This window comes from Dromaius novaehollandiae, chromosome 4, assembly GCF_036370855.1.
Source record: "Dromaius novaehollandiae isolate bDroNov1 chromosome 4, bDroNov1.hap1, whole genome shotgun sequence".
Lineage (NCBI taxonomy): Eukaryota > Metazoa > Chordata > Aves > Casuariiformes > Dromaiidae > Dromaius > Dromaius novaehollandiae.
This window is the reverse complement of record NC_088101.1, coordinates 12203414-12222993: the sequence shown is the minus strand read 5'-3', so window position 1 is coordinate 12222993 and position 19580 is coordinate 12203414. Positions and strand designations below refer to the sequence as shown.

General features: G+C 44.1%; 1 protein-coding gene across 3 annotated transcripts in view; it reads left to right on the top strand.

The window, feature by feature from the left end:
* SLC4A4 (solute carrier family 4 member 4) overlaps positions 1–19580 on the top strand; it is a 229217-nt gene that overhangs the window by 31047 nt on the left and 178590 nt on the right. The window contains exon 1 of one of the 3 annotated variants that reach the window (XM_064510423.1): positions 128–572. The exons of 1 other annotated variant lie outside the window; for it this stretch is intronic. The gene's annotated coding sequence lies outside the window, so the exon portion shown is untranslated. Of the gene's footprint in view, positions 1–127; positions 573–19580 lie in introns of those variants that run through there. One more of the 3 variants, XM_064510425.1, reaches the window with a different exon arrangement.

Genomic DNA, 19580 nt, shown 5'->3' with positions numbered 1-19580 from the left:
GCGCGGGCTGCGGGCTGCGGGCGGCAGCGGGGCGCCCGCTCCGCCCGTGCCGGCGGGCAGGCGGGGAAGGCGGGCGAGCCTGTCGCACCAGCCGCCGCGGCACGGCAGACTCCTCCTCCGGCTTCCCCGCCCCGGGGCCCCGTGACGCCGCGCGGCGGCCGAGCGCCCGCGGAGGGAGCGGGGGATGGGACGCGATGCGATGGGACGGCATGGGAGCGGGCGAGGGGACGTCCGAGCCTGCGGGCGGCTTTAAATGCGCGCCGGCCCGCGCGCCGCCAGCACAGCCGCCTCGCCTCGCCGCCGCTCGGCCGCGGGCGCTTCCCGCGGGCGCTGCGCTCCCGCTGCCAGCCGGCGCCTCGCTGCGCTCCGGGCAGAGAGCGGGGCCGAGCCCCGCGCACACGGGCGCGCCGCGGCGAGCGGGCGGCCATGCCCCGCACCGCCTGCTGAAGCCGCCCCGCCGCCGCCGCCGCCGCCGCCGCGCTCAGCCCGCCGCTCCCCGCCCGGCCCGCGGCTGTCCCGCGGCCGCCGCCCGCCGCCAAGCTGGAGGACCGCCGCAAGCCCGAGCCCCGGAGGTGAGCGCGGGGCGGCCGCGCCGCACCTGCCCGGCGGCCTCGGCGGCGGCGCCGCGGGCGTCTCGCCCCCGAGCCGGGGGCGCCGGCGTGAGCAGAGCGTCTGCGGGCGCTGGGAGCCTGCCGTGCGGCGGGGCCGGGCCCCCCGGGCGGGGGGGAAGGGGGGGAGTACCTAGGGCGCGGGACCGGATAGTCTCCTTTTTCTTCCTTTACTTTCCTTAAAGGCTGAAAACACAAAGGGCGCTTTCCTCTCTAGGAGCGCTTCTCTGGTGCTCGCTAGTTAGTGATAACTTTAGAATGTTTTACGTGGTTTGAAAACTTCTCCTAGTTTCAATTTATCTGCGCTTTAGTGAGCTGCTAGCAGCGCTCGTTTCAAGGAAATCAGATTTCCTCTCCAGTTTTGAATGCTCTCTCCGGCATTCGGCCGTGTGGGGATATTCTCCCTGCCTTGAACGATCCGAGAAGAGCTCCTTGCTGCTTGTCTTCCCCTTGTGAGCTTCCTGCGAAGAACTGCACCCCAGAGGTGCTCTGCTCAGGTAGAGAGCAAACATGGAAATGAGTACTAAGTCACTCCCCTGTTCGTATATGTTTTTTTTTTTTATGACAATGTTAATTGCAATGGATCTATCCTTTGCTAGGAGCGCATCTTTTTTGTATTTGTTTTCTAGAGAAGTTAATGCATTTTATATTGAATATGCTGAGAGCTTCCTGGTATTGCACAGCTTTAAAAAGATACCAGGCTCTGTGCTCCGAGGGAAGCGTTGGTCGTGCCTGGGAACCGACAGATGCCTTCAGCTCCCGTTGAGGTCAGGGAGCTCGGGGGAGCCAGCCCTGCCATAGGGTGCAACCTCGGGGCACGAGTGATTTGTTGCTGTAAACCTGCCCGGATGGAGTAATTTTGTATTTGCGAAAAGAGCTCTATTTAATCATTCTACGGAATGGCTCCTAGAAGTCAAGTGCATAAGTAGTAACAAGATTAGGCCCTAAGGCAAGTCTTAACAGTAACCACTCCGTCAGAGAATTGTTCCACATAGTGTAGATATTTATCCTCTTTTGTTTCAGAGAGACAGAGTTTACTTTGCGTCTAAAAATGCCTTTGTGCTTATGGGCTGCTAGCTACTTAGTGGCTTTATTGTTCTAGCTATTCTTGAAATGTACTTATTTTCCATTAAAAAAAAAAAAACTTGGCTAGCTGGATTTGACAAAATGTTGAGAGCTGCATATTGTGTGTGGGAATAGAATTTGCTCCTTACTAATTGCTGATGTGATAGTCTGCAGAAGTATGCCTGGTTCTTATTTTGGCTCAAAATCAAATGTAAATTATTTATGCATTAAGAGGAAGGTACAGGCAAAAAGAAAAAGCCCACCCAAAGCTCCTAAACCCCAGCTACTATTTCATGGTAGAATTAATTTTGTTGTTCTAGTTTCCAGTCATATGCAGCATGCTTTAACGGGAGTGTTTACATCTGTCTGTGTGTGCCTGTGCTCATTCGCATGCTTGTGTGTACATGAACTACCTGCTTTGCAATGGTCTCTGTCCTTTTTTCTCCTGCATGTAATTCAGTGCTGAAGCAAGCGCTGAAAGATCCTTCCTAGTGACTGCCATCACGTCAGGAGGTTGTAGCGTCCAGTCTTGCAAGGCTCTAGTCCAGCTGGTGATTTTAGATGTCACTAAACTAAACAGGATGTAAATTCACCTGCTTGCAAATGTCAGTACAATCTGAAGTTTGTTAGTGTAATCTGAAGTGATGCTTTTCTGTGCCCCCCCCCCCCGAGTCAGACATCCGAAGTAAAACCATAGACTTTTACATTTCCAAAGGGATATTATGGGAGGGGTTTGTTTGCTTGTTTCCTTTCCCCTACCACTTTTACAGAGTGTGAGTTTCATGTCTGTACAAGCAGTGGCTGGACTTGACAGAAGAGGCTACTCGAAGCTGCATTTCCAAGGTTTCAAGGCTCTGGCAATTGTAGAGGGATTACGGATAGCCCAGGAGGAACTGGCGGCTCAGCTAGAGTTGAAAGTGGGGTGAGCAGGAAATATGGGCCGGCTTTTTTCTTTCTTTTTTTTTTTTTTTTTTTTTCTCCTTTTTTCTCCAGTGTTGGGGGGAGGGATGAAGTTTTCATTTGTGTGCACAGGGCATTCCTAGCAAGTTAACACCCTCTACGCATATCCATTCAGCTCCCGGCAAGGTTCAGCAGGGTTTTTTGCAGCTGATAACTGTAAAGAATTTTCCTCTAAACTTCCACATTGTGGTTTTAAATCTTGAAGCTCTAGCGCAGTCAGAAACAACCTTATGTGTTAGTTTTGTATTGTGGTGTGGTTCATAGTTGGGTTTTAAAAGGTATTCAGTAGGGGAACTTTCAAAATACGCTTTCGTAATCCTACTGTCGGTGTAGGGCAAATACTTCGCTTACTGATGCCTTGCGTTGATAAGAAAAGGTTGAATTTGTGCACAAAGTGCAGTTCAAAGAAAAACATCCCTGCGAGAATGGGAAATCTGTAGCTCCTGTTGTTTTCTGATCTACCTGAACATCGGGGAGGCGCCCGGCTCACGTACAAAGGTGTTTTCTCAGCAGCTGATGCTTCAGTCCGAAGGATTCTTAGCCGGGATACCACTCGGAGGACCTATTAATAAATAACAGGGTGGGAGGTGTTTTGGGCAAGGTTGTGAATGAAAACTGTTGTGAGAGAGAGTGAAGAGAAGACTTGCACTTATTGTGTTTTCCTGGTAATTCCGCAAGCAGCTTTTTTCAGGAAATGGTTCTTCAATAGGGTCAGAGATTTCATCCTGCAAGAGGGAGGCTATTGTAAAGGCAAAATGTTTCCTTAATTGAGCAAAGACTTCCTGGATCGAGCGGCTGCTTCAGGAAGGTGGAACTGTGAGAGCACGTACTCCTGTGGGTGCAGAAAGTAACACTGCTGTGTGCCTATATGCCAGGCTGGCAGTGGGGATCTGCTAGTCTTCTGACTGATTGTTACTTGTTTTTATTACGCTGGGGTATTGGAGCGCACGTGTGAATATCATCAAAACAGTGAAAGCTGTGGTTTGGGTTTAAATCAGTTCTTGCAGGTTGGGAGCACCGGAGGGCTTTATACCAGGTTTAAAGATACCTCGTTGAAAACAAGATTCGCAGTGTTGTAATTCTGGTGGTATGGCATTGGGTCGTCTCCTATGTGACATTGGTAAAAATGACTTCACTGCATTAGCAAGATAGCATCCTTGTCATGCTCCAGTGACCTGCCTTTCACATACTTGCTTTGTGCATTGGATTAAGAATTTGAACTTTTGCTTTGAGCAAATGAAAAGGGTTCTGATAACCACTATCGGGCTTTCTCATTCAAAGTCAATTAGCTGCTTCCGGCTTCTAATGCATTTAGGAGGCTCAGAAGGAGTGCACTTTGAGAAACCAGTAATAGCAGTTTGCAGTTAACATTGATAAAGCAGTGTGTCTCTGTGGATGGTCTCATGCCATTGTGCTACTTGCGGTGGAAGGAGAGCTTCTGTTTTACGCTCCCTGTAAATAACAGAATGGAAATGGGAGGCAGAAGTCCTTCTCTTAAGTACGTTTCATTGCGTGACTTGAAATGAAAACGTAACAGAAATATTACTATCAAGTTTGCAATGAAGTGCTGCTACCATGCAAAGCAATGCTTCTTTATTTATTGGCACTGCTGGGACCAGAGATTTTTGCCCTGAACTTGGAGCTGCCCTAGCATATTGTTTCTACTGCCTTTGCTCTGGATTGTATGCTGTTTGTGGCAGGAGTGCTTTTCATTGCTGTTAGAACAGTGTTGAAGGCTATGATGGCCTCTCATTTCATGATAAAATAGCGTGTGGCATCAGTAAAAAGCTACAGAGCTTTGAAAGTACCTAGTTAAATCCTGTCACAATCTCCTGGAGTGGTTGCCACCTGTATCCCGGTCTTTATAGACCTTCCTGATTACGCAGAACTGAACAGTGGCGTCAAGGAGTGGTCATAGTCCTTCAGGTCAAGGCTTGCATGGATATTCAGCTCAAACACATAACAGCAAGGAGTTACTGTAATGTTATGCCTTGAAAGTTAGCGTGTGATATTAATTATGGTTTAAAAAACCTCCTATGAAATATAAGCACTGTTTTAGTACAGGGCCCTGTACTCGTTTACCTGGGGTACGGCTGAACACTGTTTGGAACATCATACAGCTGGAATTGCTGTAGCCTTTGGGGGTCTGCAAGAAACCCGTTGGAGCAAAAGCTGACTGTTGTGTCAGGTGTTCCTAAACCCAGCTGCTACGTGGTGACCTGTTGAACTACTAATACCCACAGTATCATCTGTCCTCTTGTTTTTCCACCTGCCTCATTACCATAAGTGAAAAGAAAGCTAGAAATGTGTTCGAATTACTCTCCTGCAAGTACTAGTTTTTCGACAGAAGTCAGTTTTGAAGGTGCTGCAGGGACTGTCAGTAAGGTGAATGTCTGCATGCATTGAAAGGGACTAGCAGATATCTGGGAAACTTAGCCTAATTTTAGATCTCAGTTCTTGCCATTTAGTTGTATTTGTTTTGGACTTACAGATTTGTGTCCAAATTTTTAGCTGTATAAGTAAAAGGAGAACAGGACACTTAGTATGTGATAGTAAGATGTGATCCATACTGCTTGAGAATGACCCCTGTGATATTCTGCAGTATGACTGATCCTGCTGGGGACGTTGGAAGAAATTGCAAATGGCTCTCTTTTCTGATTTTTCTGGTGAGATAAGTTGTTGAAGAGCCAATTCGGGATCACCAAAATGAAAATTCTTTTCATTTGTGGCTCCGATGAACTTTCAGCATCTGGATTCTAGAAATGTTTGTTCTTAGCAGAGCTAGTCCTGGTGGAGAAGTAACAGGAAAACTGAAGGGGAATTTGTGTGCGTGTGTATAAATATAAAAATATATGTACACACATATATCCTAGCTTTATTATATAACTACATATATAGGCAGACAAGTTCATATTTTTGTTTTGATGCTATATGATATATGCTTCATAAATGCTGTTTAGTCAATCTCATTTAAGTAAGTCTTAATTGTGCAGACATAAGTCCTGACCCATAAATCTCGCATCTTGCTGCAAGTCTTGAAAATTTGGATTTGTCAATTATTGGACTTGCTCAATGACTTCATTTAAGACTGAGGATTACTAAAATTCTACTGTATTCTATTATTAATCATAATTGTAGTAGTTTTGTTGAATTCTGATGTTGTTACCATAATAAATGAAAATATTTTAAAATATTCTGAGGTTTAAAAGGTTGGCTTTGATACATTTTCTGACATTCCTCTCCTTAAAAAGAAATTCATTTCTGTGAGGTACAGTCCATAATGAATATTTTCTTTGGGGTTCAGAGAAGAACAACTATGATCCAGCCAGAGGCTGTGAATTGCAGGTCATTATAAATTAGAGCAGTTTTGTCTTTGCTGCTGCTTCTTTTTGGGCCTAAAGGCTGCTTTTTCAATTTAGCTTCCATTGGCTACAGATTTTTTTGCTACAGTTTTTTTGAAGGTAATTTTGAACTCTTTTTTGGTCAATTTGAGTGTTCCTGCCTCTAAATCAAGAAGTTGGCCATTTCCATGATCTGCATGATTAGGAACACACATAATTGTGGGTGAAAAACTGTGCTGAGAAGTATGGGGGACATGGTGTGTATGGTTCATTTTTTTAACCTGTTAAAGGTTTCTGCTGCTAATCTGTGGAATTAATGAAACAGGTTAAATTTTATGTGTTACTCCCTGATAGAGATTTAATTTTACATTTTGTCTGCTGTGCATAATAGGTGCAGAAACGGAATTTGGTGACCTTTGACAATGTCATTTTCAACTTCAAGATGAGAATCTTTCTGCCTTAAGTTTTTTAATGCTTTTACATTTTTAATCACCTCCTGAGTTTCTTGATCTCATTCTAATTTCAATTCTTAACCTTGAATAAAAGGTTTCAGTTAACTGCTTTTATTGTACCTGTGACTATAAAACTGACACTTCAGACACGTTGTCAACCCTTATGCTTGAAAAGTGTGAGGATCTTTCAACAAGGTTGCTAAATATAATAAGACTCTGTTTAGATTGAGGTTGGGAAATAGTTGCTCAATAGCTCAAGGAAAAGTAGTGTCGGAGTATATTAAACCTCTTACAGTGCACTGGAATTGGATGAAAACTAAATGTAGTTCTCATGGGAGCTGTACATGCAAATTTTGCTTAGCCCTCAGAGCTGGCAAATTTTGTTTTTGTGATTATGAAGCCGTGAATTTTATCCAAGTTCTTGTAAAACTTGAATAGTCTGATATCATTTCCATGTCTGACAGTTACGGCGTTCAGCAGACAAACGGCCCAACTGAAGAACAGTAGCACTGTTAAATAGACCAGCCTGTGTCTCTTTCTAGGCAGAAACAATAATAGCAATGAAAAAATAGCTGGGCACTTTGTTCTCTTCCGTCCCCAATGAAGCTTCGTTCCAAAGCCTTAATGGCACAACAGTGCAGCGCGTAGTGCCCTGCGAGTAGCTGCGCCTGAATTGTCTAACATCCCATGATCTATTAGGGCTGGAGTTTGTGAATAATAAGCGACTTTGAGGAGCGGCGTCTTGGGCGAAGAGCAAATGCGGCACAGTATGGAAGCAGTGCCCGATGCCTTCGTCTGTAATGCTGCCGATGTATACGCACTTTAAAAGGCACTGAGATGAATGGCGTTTTGGTGCAATAAGTATCTGTATCAGCACCTAGAGAAAGCCTGGAAATCCAGAGCAACAGCCTGATCACAGGGTCTGACAACATAGTTTATGGTGCTACTTACAGTCCTAATACTTACAGTCCTAGCTCTAATTCTAGCACTTTTCTTACAATACATGGGGTGTTGATTTAAGTGGGGCTGCTCCCTTAATCCTGCCAAGCGCTTTAGCACAGGTGACTTCTGGCCTTTGAGCAATTCAACTGATTGAGCTTAAAGGCCATGTCTAAGTGCTCTGCTGGATTGAGGCCTGGGTGGGTAGCTCCACTGATAGCAACAAGTGAAATGCGTGTGAGATAGCACAGTGGGTGAAGCAAATGGGCAGAACTGGGCCTGAGGCTATCTTTATCCAGTAAATGGGCAAAGTCTAGATGCAACCATAAGCTGCTTTTGGGTGGCGGGGTGGCGCGTTGGAAATCGGCGCTGAAGACCTGCGCAGTCTTCAGGGCATCATCGTTGGTTGGGAGTTTAAGGGTGGCATTAGACAATCTGTTTTGAGTTATGGAAGTTCAGCTGTAGCCTTGTCAGATGGCATTGCTAATTTTATAGAGGAAAGATCTTGAACAGCCTGATGTTAGCAAATTAATAAGTTTAAATGGTGCCTGTTTCGGAGTGGGTTTATGTATCTAATATGTTACTGATACATATGTTACCAAAATGTGTTTGGAAAGAGAAAAGTCTTCTTGCTTAAGCTCAAGTACACTTTCCCCAGGAATAGGGTATATTTAAAGATTTCCCATAACTGTGTGTATGCTTCTTACTCCAGTTAAAATAAGATTTGACCTTTTCTACCTTTTTATGAATGTTACCTGTTAATATATTGAAAAGTTAGAACTGGATTCATCGGGGTTTTAGAAGGAAAGGCAGTCTGGCTCCCACAGCTTATGTCTTCTGTGCCATAGGACTTTTGAAAATGCTTTGTGGGGCCTTCAGTGGATGGTATATTTTATACTTAACTGTGCCTAGGGAGGTGGATTTTGAAACCTTACTAGGGTGAATCCAAGTCCTGAGTATGTTCTCTCCTGTCAGATAAAAGAAGGTTTTCAGTTAGTGTAGTAGAAGAAAAGGTGAGTGCCTGTCTTTCTTATGCTTTGAATTGGAAAACGCTTCCTTTGATTAGTGTGTTAATCTGCCTAATACTTTGCTCTGTTTAACATGGATAGCTTGTGTGACTCTGGGAAGGATTAAAATAAAAAGCATCGTGGAGCTTTTAATCTGAAAATAAATTTGTTCAGAAAGATAGAGTGCTTTTTTAAACTGTGCATTACGTGGATGAAAGTGTAAGAATCATTGGAAATAAACTTAATTAAGCTTTGAATGCAGAACGAAGGAAGATTACCAGTTAAGGTCAGGTGGATGACTTGTGTCACTCTGATGCGTGGCTGAAAATGTATAGCTCCTCTTTCATTTCTGTTTCGATGAAAGTGACTATCAGAGCGGGCTGCAGGAGAAGGGACTGACTGGTACCATGCTACGCTCTCTTTGCCGCTGGCTGTGTCACTGCTGTGCTTGGAGTCCGGGTCTGCAAGTAGGCTGAAGTACGCCAAGTCCTGTGGCTCAGAGCTTCGCCGGCTCAAAGCCTTGGGGTTTGCACTGGGAGCCTGCACACGCTGCACGTAGCAGAGACCTGCTTGCAGTGGCTGCTGGTGCTCTAGGCCGTGCTAGAGCAGTTGGCCTTACTGGTGTCCGGTGGCATGAAGGAAAAGGTGGGTCTGCACGGCTTCGTGGTAGGCCTTGGATTTTCCATTTTAGGAGTGCTCTGAAGCCAAGCCTGAGAGCCTGCTAGCATGGAAAGAATGTAAGCAAGTCTGGGCTTGAGCATTAGGCTTGGGCCCGTGCTTTGCTGACAGTGTAGACGAGCCCAGGCATCCTTTCTTGTCTCTTGTGGGCACTCAACTACAACCATGATACTCTGACTATTCGCAGTTTCATGGGTTTTTCCTCTTTGCGGTATAAGAGTGGGCATGCAGCTGTGATTGTCACACGACATTTTAGCCTGGAACAGGTACTCTGGGCCCATGAACAAAACAGTGAAACATTAGGAATTGCTGCAAAAGAAAAATGTCCTTGTTTTGCAAGTTTAGTTTGGATCATCCATCTCTTCCCTTTGCCAAAAATGCAATGTATAATTTTTGTTGAAAGGCAATATGCTGCAAAACAAGTCCGTGGAAATCCCAACTGTATCTTACAGTGTCAGAATCCTCTCCAGACACTGAGTAAAGGAAGAACATGTCTACAGCTTTTAAAATAATTACTCGAATTAAAAATCAAGCTAGAAGAGCCTAGAGCCAATGCAATTCACTGAAAATTAGATATGCAACTTAATTTATTAAAAAGCATTGCAAAACCAACTTCTGCTCTTCATGGTCAAAATAGATCTCCTGCTGAGTAACCCAAATGTCCTCTGAGCCATCAGTGGTGGAGAAATGTAGGAGTGCATAGAGGTTTCTGCGAACTCTAAAAGTCTCTGTCATTACTTCATTTCAAATGAAACCGTCTTTCTTGAACCCGTTTCTGCCTTTTTATTCCAAATGATGAGCAAGACACTTTTGCCTTAAGTACTCCTGCTACAGTAATGGCTTGGGTTGTGAACAACTTAGTATTTTTCTGGGGTGGCCGGACTCTTGACTCATAACTCAATAAAGGCAGCTAATGCCTTTCAGGAAAAGTTCAGTACTGCTCTGGATTTGACCCTTACTTTGAAATTCTTGGTATTGTGTATGGAGTCTTGAACTGTGGTATCAGCCCAAGTTTTCTGGCTCTGCTCCCGGACCAATCATTCCGCTTAGTAGAGCAATAAGAAAATGCAAGATAATGGGTGCAGATAACTGGGATTTAATATTATCGTAAGCTGTTTTCCTTTTACCTTTAAACACCATATTGTGATTAGATGCTGGGCATAAAGCAGTTCTTTGTTAACAGGTGTCTACAAGAAATTTGTAATTACATGAAGATTTACAAGCTTGGTGGTTATAATCTGTGTTTAAGAAGGTGCCTGCAGCTGATGGTTAAGGTGCGCATGACTCTGCCAGAGTCACCAGGGAATATCTTTTACCGTTTTTGCTTACCAAAGGCCTTATCACAGAAAGGACAAAAGGCAGCTTAATGTCCAGACTCTGCTGAAAATTATCTGGAGCTGGGCACCGTTGTACCATGTTCTGGCACACAGCTTTCTGGTTAAAGATAGCCAGTGAAGTTTGTGGGAAATAACTGGTTTGAGTACAACACCCAGGAATACTGGTAGAACGGATTTCTGTTGAGTTTGGGGTGAAGTGAAACAGCTCCTGAGAGGCCAGATGAAGACTGAGCTGTGCAGGTTACGCTGAATGGGTGCTGGCCGTGCACGTTGCCTTGCCTTGCCTTTTCTTGCCTGCTCAATCCCCCTTTCTTCATGGCCACACCTGACACTCCAAACTGCAGAACTGCATTTAATTTTTTGTATTTCTTTTTTTTAATCAATAGGCCAGCTAAACGTTTCCTTGGCCCTGCCAGCCTAAAAAGGAATGTAAAAATTATTTTATCCTGTTATTCTTTTATGAATATGCTGTATGTGTTACCAAAGCAAAACAATTGTTTCAGGTCTGCTTTAGAATGGTTTTTCTGAGGTTTCTTCACCAAGAATGTCTACCTCCTTTTTCACCTGCATCTGCCTAAAGAAAAGAGGGTGAAAGCAGGTGGTGGTTGATGAACTTGAACAAATAAGCCTGGTCACACATATTTGTTGTAGATCAGATCTTAGCTCAGAATTCCTGGCCTTTTACCTTGGTGGCTTTAATTACTGTCCTGGCAGCAGGTGCTAATTTTATCGCTCTCCTTAAAATCAAACTGCACTTCATTTTGTTGTAGGCTACATATCACATACAGTGTGTTAAGATTAACTGTGACTCTTTAGGATGCTTTTGAGTTTATAAAATGGAAGGAAGGACTTCTACTTTACAAAGCTCAGGAGGAAAGAGAATGAGGAAACTATAAAATTATTCTTTGTGTCTTGCTTAAGGTAAAATGCCATGCTTGAAAAACTTATTGAAACGGCCAAGTTCCTCGGGAACTTGGGAGTCTCCCATTTCTGAAGAGATTTTAGACATGTCTGAGAAACTTGTGCTTATGGATAGTCCCCTGTTCGTGTCACCGGAGTCCAAAGGAGCCAGCTACTGACCTTGCTTGCGAGGCTGTAAAAATAGTACAAGAGCCTATGAGTAACCTGAGTAGCAGTCCTTTGGTAATGGAAGATGAAAAAGTTCTTAATTTTTTTAGGCCATGTCTTTCCATAAGTATGATTTCCCCCCTGCCCCCCACCCCAAGTCCAATCCTAGAGTGGATGAGGATTTTCAGACTTTGTTTCGAATAGCTATGTTAAGGCTACACTTTGCTTTTCCAGAAATCTGCTTGGTCTTCTAAATAAGCTTGTTAGTCTTTGCACTAGTACGTAGGTTGCGTTGGAGGACGCAGGACCTCCCGCAACAGTTCTGCTTACCAGTAAATCACAGTGCAGGTACCAGTTTTTTTCCACAGGTTCCTCTTGCCTGGTAGTGGTCACTAGAAGGACTTCATAAGAACTAGCTCTGAACACTTTCTGGCAGAAAAGTAATATTCCGTTCTGGGTTACTGTTTTATTCTCAGTCTTGTTTTAGGCTGACATGAATAAGTCTATTTTGGGTTGCCCTTAAATGGATGTCATCTAGAGGACGGTCTTGTTAAAACTTGGAAGCTGCCTGCTCAGCAGTTCAGTTATATGCTCTTGACTGTGGTCGAAGGATACAGTAAATCCAGCTTTCGGGCACTTAGAACCCTATTAAGTACATTACTCTCCCGTGAAGCAAAATGCCGATCCAGTAGTAAACTCATTTTGCTGGTTAAATGAGTTTAATGTTTTTAAATGGATTGACTTTATGCTGGATCATGTATTGTCTGCTTTTACCAATCTGCTTTTATGCTGCATCATGTCCCTCCTGTTATAGTTGGTGTCCTGGCTGCACAAAACCCGTATCGTAGTGTTCACTGACTAATGCAGCAAAAATGCCGTCCTGTGCCCCCGCGTGGTCTGGGGCCAACTCTTATTACAGGGCGATTGATGGCCTACAGGTCTGAGATTAAAGATCAAGGGCTTGGTATGTTCTTCCCTGGCATCACACATGGAAGTCAAGGTGGCAGGTCACTACAGTGTAGCACTCTCCGCACTGTATTACCGGAGGACAGAGAAGGGCAAGGAGCACCAAAAGGTACTGCTCTACTCCTCAACGTTGGTGTCTTGCTCCCTCTTGTCCACTACAGGGAATTTTGTTGAGACCTGTATAATATCGCTGGCTGCTCTCTTTGCAGGTGCTGTCAAGGGAGTAAACATGTGGATGGGCTCTTTTGTGAGGCTACTAGCAATGATTTAGTCACAGCATTGAGGTTGAGGGCGTAATCCCTGGACTATCCTTTATCCCAGTGACCATTGGTGCTCCATGACGATTATTTTTTTTCTACTAACACTGGCAAAACCTCATATGTATGTGTCCCTCTGATATCATCAGGTGAAATGTTGAATCAGGAAAGTTTCCCCTGCGTGCGGCTGTAAGTCTGGTTAGTGATAGCCAGCGATCAAACATGCTTGATTCTGTCCCAACAGCCTGATGGTAACTCCCAGAGGGCACAAGAGGCTGCTTTTCTTGAACCGGATTGCAGGTCCGCTGTGGTGACGCAGAAAGGGCTTGTCACTTGCAGTTATGCTGCTGCTGAATGATTCTTGTGGGTGTCATTCATAAAGGACCTGCAGCCTTCGGGATCTGGGGCCGGTGCTGGCATAATTGGTATTTTGTTAGATACTTGGCGCTGTTGAGAGACAAAATGACTCTCTGGATTCATGATGCTGTGGGCTGTGCTCTTTGTCTCTGTCGTTCGAACTGGAGCTTGAATTGGTGGAAGCGAGGAAAGTTCTTTTTTATATCGGTTCCTTCCCAGATGGCTTTAAAATAACTTGGTTTTGCATTACTCTCCTTTCTCCACTTCTCCCGGGAAATGTTGTTTCTTAATCTTCAATAAATTCATATAGTTTTTTTCTCCGGTGCAGTTGGTGGAGGCAAGAAGGACACTTAGCAAGAAATTCAAGCAGCCAAATTTCAAGCTATCAGCTCTGCATTAGTTTCGATTGATGGTTATTAAATTAGCAAAGCTACTGAAACGAGTGCGGAGATGCGTGGGCTGAGAACAGCGTGAGTGTCCTTTCTCAGAAGAGATTCTGTCTCGACTCCCTTGGCAAGCAGCCGCTCTTAACTCTCCCAGACAGGCAGTCGTCACTCTAGTGAGGATGGAGTTGGCTTGCCGTAGCTTTACTTAGTCTTTGAAACCCCACTGGCTGGCTTTCTCTAATATTTTTGGAAAAAGCAAGTTTTTTCCTCCATCTGGATCTTGTGTGTATGCTGTCAATCAGATTTGGTGACTCTTAGTTCTACAGCTGTGCGCTTTGAGCTCTTTTTGAGTGTGATCAAATGTTAGCACATCCCTCTCTACTTTTGAGTAACTGTCATCTGACTTGTAGAAATTTGTCTTACAGGGACTTTCATCTACTGACTACTTAAGGGTTGCAGAGGGTTTTTTTTGTTTTGTTTTTTGTTTTTTGGGGTTTTTTTTGGAAGGCATCTGATATTTAGAAATCAAATAAGCCCCTTGGCATACTTATACAGCTCTCTGTCATGTGCTTTCTCCAGGTCTGCGTCTGTGGTTTGATAGCACATCCATAGTTTCGTGAGGGCTTCAGTGTGAAGCACGATTTAAGAAATTCCCGCTCGTGTAACACAAATCTCTGCTGCTTAGTTGTGCCACATGGAGTGTTTATAAGGCTGACTGTTGAAGCAGATTAACGAAATCATCCATGTTAAAAATATCCTTTATGCTGGATTATGTTTTTGAAACCAGCATATGGTGAAACCTCTTACCACTTCAGGATGGATCAGAAACGCTGTGACCACGTTGTGTGAAGTGCTGAATGTGCATTAGCCTTCTTGGCTGCTTCAGATGTGTCCAAAACATTTTATACAACCGGGCTTTCTGCCTGGTAGGGCCTGCCTGTGCCAGTCGAGTTTTATGCTGGGTCAGGTATTGTCTTCCACTAACAGAAAGCTGGCCTAAAAGCATAACGCCAGCACATGTTCTGTACCGCGTGCTTGGCTTGTTATAGCCCAAGAACCTCAGACAGGCTCAGGGGAGGTGATGGGAACGGGAACGCGCGGCCCTGGGAGTTGTGCATTTGAACGTAGGAAGCTTGAAGGAGGGGAAAAGCTCCAAATTGTAATTACAGAAGTGAAATTTAGGAATAATGTTGTCTTATGCGTTTCATGTACTGGGGCTTGTTGCTGTGGAGAAGAGACTTTTCCCTAAAGCAGTCACATGGGAGGCTGAATGCAGAAGCCGCTGGGAAGCAGGGACTGAAAATGCTTGATAGTTTTCCCTGGAAAAAAACAGATCTGCATTAATGGTGCCGTGCTCCACCCCACATTGTACACACTGACTGCTCTTTTGCTGAACGGGAGGTGGACTTAAACCAAGAAACTCCCATCTGAGATAATCTTTCCCTTTCAAAGGGCAGTCTGGCCAGACTGAGACACCCATTTTGATGGCTTGGTGGATAGGTAGAAAACGTGACATCAAGTCCGTGCTAGCCATACATTGCTTATTGTGAATCTGTGTAGGTCATAGGCAGCAGGTGCTGCAAAGGTGCCCCGCAGCTTCTGTTTCCTTGTATTGATTTATATATCTCTGTATATTTATCCCCTGTACAGTATGTACCTTTAAAGTCTGCGCCCATTTTAAATTTACATGCGCTGAGCCAAGCTTAAATATATAACGTTGCTGGCAGTTCTTAGCCCATCATAGCTAGTCTTATGACACCGTACACTTAGATACAGATTTTTACTTTTCTTTTATTTTTTAAGAGTTCTTAAGTGAGGCTCAAACAGAGAACAACTACCCTCTAGGACAGGATTGTTTTTAGATAAACTCTGTTTCAGTTGAAGAGCACATACAAATGCTCTCATAAATCAGTCCTCTGGAGCAGTGTTGTCTAAGGTTTATTGAGCCTGAACTTGTGCATAAATTATAAGCTACTGCACATTGTCTCCTTTTCTACAAGTAAGGCAAGCATATGCTGCATGGCTTGGAGTCATCTTTTCCATGTTGGACTTCTTCTTTAGTCCACTCCTGAAATGCTTTCTTCCCTCCTGCTGCTTTCCCATTTTTGAACTACCCCTAAGGTTTTTACAAGCCCCTTTTTCCAAGCAGATGACTTGGAGCTGGTGTGGTTTTAAAAACTTGCCAGTGCTGAAATTGAACTCTGTTCTTTTCTCATCAGTATGTGAGACTAAAAAAAATTTTAGGGGTAGCAACTGGACATATGAAGCATAGTCGAATAAGAAGTTGCCTGTAAGGCATGAAACTGCAACAGAAATATCACAGGACATGACACTGTCAAGGTAGTAGTTTGCAAAACCAAAAAACAACAAAAGCCCAGATCCTGCAGGCTGTATTGAAATAAAAGTTTTTAGTAAAAATCTACTACTGCTTGTGGATTTAAAAACTGATACAATTTTCTGTCTGGAAAAAAACGGTTTTGTATTTTATATTTCACACTTTGCAGAAATTTAAGCTACAAAAATGTGTTTTATATTAGCCTCAAACAGATATATTCATAACATTTGTCATCAGAAATCACTGCTCCCTGTTGATGGGGACATCTCATAGAGCTCCTGCCTAGGCGCGTGTTTTGTAGGACTTGGAGTGTCTCTGTCCACCCTCCCTGCTCTAAGTACGTTAAATAAAACAGATGTACGTGGAAGATGTCAGGAAGCAGCCCCTTGGTTGGTGCGTTTGCCCAGTCCTGTTTTGCAGAGGGTTTTAACCGAGAGGCTACCAGTTTCAAGTTCAGCTTGAATGAAGTGTGGATTTTGGCTCGCTGATCTATCTCGTATTACCAACGTGTCTCTTCAACAAAAAAGAAATAAAAATAAACAGGCAGCTGATTTTGTCAGTTTCTATGGAGACTTGTGTCATTTTATAGCAAGCTATCTAAACGTAGTAAAAAAAAAAATGGCTTCAGCTGCTACGGCTACCCTAGGATCCAGTGCCAATTTTTCCCCAGTCGTATTTCCCTGTATTTTGATAATGTTACTTTCTTGTTTGCATAGAAGATAGGTCTTCTCTTGTAAAGCTAGGCAAGTTAAATGGGGAAACATCTCCCTTTTCCAAAGCCCCAGTTCTTCGTGAAACAAAGAGAAGACACTTCAGCTTCTTTCATTCTTAATTATTTTTTTTTCTAGTAGTTATTTCATTTTTGGAATGTATCCAGTTCAGTCCTTAAAGTTATAAGTTGGAGAGTTTTGCTGCAGTTGACAGAAATTTAAAGTGAAATCCAAATGATCATGACTTATTTTCCAAAGTAAATTTAAATAATTCTTATCTTGGTTTTAGGAAGGCGCTCTGGCTTCATCTGTGAGCTGAGATAAACCTTTAGAGTTCTCGACATTCCAGTCAGTAAGAGTTTTTAAGAACCTGATTTGGTCAAAAATTGAGGCTCGTGTTTAAATCTTATGATGGGACTTGGGTAGAATAAAATACACTTAAGGATTTCAGCAAATGGGGCCCAGCCACTGTTCCTCTTGAAAACACTCTGAGAAATCTTGCCTGTCTCAGAGTTACCTGTTTACTTTCCTTTGTGAACTTGAGAACTCACCTATTTGGGGAAAGTTTGGACACATGAGATGACATGATTTAAAAACCATGTTCTCTAATTGCAATTGCATTATTTTACAGTGTTATTGTCTGTATCACTCCTGTCTTGGTCACCTCTTTTAATACCTAAAAAATGGGGTTAACGGTATATTTTCAGTCTTTATCTCAATCCCTGAAAACAGCTCTGACTGTCTGACGGTAGACCGAAACATTTCACGTAACAATAAGATGGCTTAATTGTGGATTTAAAAAAAGCGAGGGAAAGCTCCCCCACCTCACTTTTCAAAAATGTCTCATTAGCGCTAGAACCACTTTCAGTAATCCAAATAGCATGACACTGTTACTGAACATATGGGCTTTGCTTTCCTAAGTGACATCCTTTGAAAGAGGCATTTCAAACAAATAGCCTATCATGGGGTTTTGTATCCTGTCTGCTGCTGCCTTATTAATGAGAGGCACCACATAACCTTGGCTTGTGTTTTTCCTCTAGGTCTTAATAACCAGCTAACAAGACTACAGCAGAAGTTGACAGGGAAGATGTTCAAATAGAATGAATGGGCAGCAGGGTGAGGGCAGATGGCTACCTGCGGAAAACATCATCCAAATTACCGATGGGGAGACAATATCTAAGGAACGGCTTCTTTGAGAGCGCGTCTATTTAAATGAAACAGGTTTATTCTCAAGAGCATACTGAGCGGGAGGGTGGAAAAAAAGTAGCACGAAATCTGAAGAGTCTTGTAGCTGTATGTAAAGGCTGTGTTTGGATACTCATGGGTACAGATGCGTACTGCTTTCTGAAGCTACGCCAGTGAGACAGAGGAGGTGTGCTTCTCTGGCTTGGTTTTGTGTGCTGTGCAAAGGCATGCCAGGCTGGGCCCCAGGCTTGTTACCTGTCCACACTATCTTGTCATAAATCTCACCTAGGAGGACTTCCTCGAAGGGAGCTCGAGCAGGGTGGGGGACAGAGTGTAACCTTGGTGATTTGTGTTGGCTGTTGCATGCTTACCCTGTGTTTTGCTCCTCCTTTGCTCAGAAACCTCTCTAACAAGTGGACTTCAGTGTCAAGTAATGATAGGCTTATGCCACTGTCATGCTTGAGAGAGACTAGTGAACAACAGTGGACCTTCCAAGTTTCACAGGCACTTTGAAGAGATAAGTAATCCAGAATGTGAGTTTGCTGGTAAGCTGGTCATCAGATGATAAATTTGCAAAGCTTGCTTACTCTTTGCTTCCTCTTTTTTTGCTGCAGCACTCGCAATTAATCAGCAAGTGTGCCACAAGTGTCCTGGTCCGACACATGCTGGCAATTCATTGCAGATGGAAAATAGAGGTCTGCACAGAAAGCCATAAAGCACGGCCCAAAACAAATGAACAACTTATGCTCCTTTGAGGTCTGTGTTCCAGTCTTCTCGTACATGTCCTGCGTTGTCAGAAGCAAAGATGCTTTAGCAGCTTGCGCTCATTCTTAGGTTTTAGTCTTGTAGCATCTGTGATGCTGGGAAGTGTTGCTCATCTCACCGTTCTGCAAAGGAGAGCTGTGGAGGTGCCCTGGAGAGAAGAAATGGCATTCTCCACTCGGGCAAGAAATCTGTTGGAGAGGGAAGAGTTGAGATCAGTCTTTCTGAGTCTGCTGTACGCGATTGCCTTGTGCAGAGCAGTCATCTTAGGCAATAGTTCCCTGTTGATTGTTGAGAGTTATTGTAAAAGAAACTGGGTTTAGGTTTGGGTTTAAAAGTATTATAGCGCAAGTTCTTTCTGCGGAAAGGCAAGGCTTCTCTCCTCCCCCACTCCTGGTGAGTACAACCTTTTGCTGAGAAAGCATGTGAATAAATGCTGTTTTAGAACTGACGGGGAAAATGCGTCCAAGATAAATTTGGCAGTCTACTTTAAAAGTGCATCAGCCAGACTGTGCTGAGGATAGTCAGAAGCGAATTTTTGTGTATTATAGAGCCTCCATGTGAGTATTTGAGGAAAACCAAAATGCATCTAGGTCTTAATGAGGAATTGGTCACATTAGGTTTGTTTACTCAACTGTTCGCTTATGGGCTGTGAGAATCAGTAGGGAGCAGGTGGTCTTCCTCGTCTCCTGTTCGCTTGGCCACTGTTGTCGTTGTATCTGAACACCTCCCAGCTTGCAGAGAAGAGAGATCATAATGCCTCTTTGTCTCTCCTCGGCCTGCTGACAGAAGCAGCTTGGTTAGCTTATTGCCTCTGGCCATTTATTCTTGCGTGCATGTGCCTACGCTCGGCTTCTAACTTCTTTGGCTCCCTGGAGGCACCGGTGGGCATGGACAGGGAAGCCATCAGTATTGCTCTCCTCTGCTTGGGTCCAGGCTCTGTGCACCCAGCATACGAGAGCCTCCTCGTCCGGTTGATGGTTGAGTTGCTCCACCCGATATCGATGGTTGGGTGATGTTGCTTGTCGTGGGTAGTTTAGCTGGAAGTTTAGTCCTGTGAAGGACTCTGAATGCCAGCTTGGTTGTCATTTTATACCTTGCGGGGAGCAGTGCAGAGGGGTGTGTTGGTGTTGGCATTGTACCCGTGGCAGTTTCTTGCAAGCCATG